General features: G+C 38.3%; 1 pseudogene; it reads right to left on the reverse strand.

Annotated features, from left to right (window-relative positions):
• Positions 1-273: 273 nt before the first annotated feature.
• On the reverse strand, positions 274-522 carry LOC102483065 (cytochrome c oxidase subunit NDUFA4 pseudogene; annotated as a pseudogene).
• Between the last annotated feature and the right edge of the window lie 728 nt (positions 523-1,250).

Here is a 1,250-nt window from a genome sequence, read left to right on the forward strand (position 1 = left end):
TGTCTCTCTGTCTCTGTCCAGTGAGTGCACATGCCCTATAGCAAAAACCTCTAAAAAAAAATAAAATAAAGAATTATTTACTAATTTTATTTATTATTATTACTATTATAATTTTTTCCAAGTTTCAGATATTTATTTACCAGAGAAAATCTGAACACATCAAAGTGATTTCATGCATTTAGAGGAGAAATATTTCCTGGTTAAGTGGAAAATTGTGTGGATGGCTTCTGGAAGACCTTCATTATGAGCAGCTTCATAAGTGAAATATTTCATTTAGAAATCTAGACTTTCTTTCTTCAGTTTACTGTAATTTACATTCACTGAGTAAAACTTGTACTGATCATTGGGACCCAGTTTGTTCCAGGGTTCAGGGTTATTCTTTCTGTCCCAAGAGACATCAGGATTGAACATTGTCAAATGCATGAGATACAGTGCTGCTCCAGTACCTCCAGCTCCAATAAATATAAACAGGGGAATCAAACTCGGCTGCTTCTTGACCTAGCTCAGGATCTGGTGGAGCATGTTTAAGGTGGAGGACTCCGGTCCAAAAGCAGAGAATAAATCTGCCAGGCCAGAGACTAAAAACTCTCTTCACAGAGGTTGAGCCGACGCCCAAAGTCACACAAGACCTCCTACCTCTATTACTATTATAATTTGATCAGAGTGAAAGAGAGAGAGGCAAAGAGAGAGAAGGAAAGTGAGAAAGCAAGGTGCCAGGTCTGGGACTCAAACCATGATCAGCCATACAGGAGTCTAGAGCATTAACCACGATGCCACTTGCTGATCCGTAATTTTAAAATAAAACCAAAAGGTAATTTTTAAGTTTGTTATGTATTAGAGTAACTGGAATGTCCAAAACCATAAGCCTGAAATTTGGCCAGCCTCTTGATTGTGAGTCACAACATGGCTCAGAGAAGGTAGATCAGTGGTCACATGGAAAGAGAGAGAGAACTAGAAAATGTGTTTTTATACTTCCTCTGTTTGTCCCTTCCATGCTCTCAGCTGACTGGATAGAGACTTCTCATTTAGACCCAAGTTTTTCTTTGTTTTTTTTTTTTTTAAGAATTATTTTTTATTTAATGTTTATGTATTTTATTTATTTTAATTTGACCAGAGAGGGACAGAGAGAGAGAGAGCGAGAAAGTAAGCTGCCAGTTCTGGGACTCGAACCATGGTTGGCCATGTGGGAGTTCAGTGTCCTTATCTACCACATCACTACCTAGCCCCTAGGCCCCACTTCTTTTTTTTTT

This window comes from Tupaia chinensis, unplaced genomic scaffold, assembly GCF_000334495.1.
Source record: "Tupaia chinensis unplaced genomic scaffold, TupChi_1.0 Scaffold143675_1, whole genome shotgun sequence".
Taxonomy (NCBI): Eukaryota; Metazoa; Chordata; class Mammalia; order Scandentia; family Tupaiidae; genus Tupaia; species Tupaia belangeri.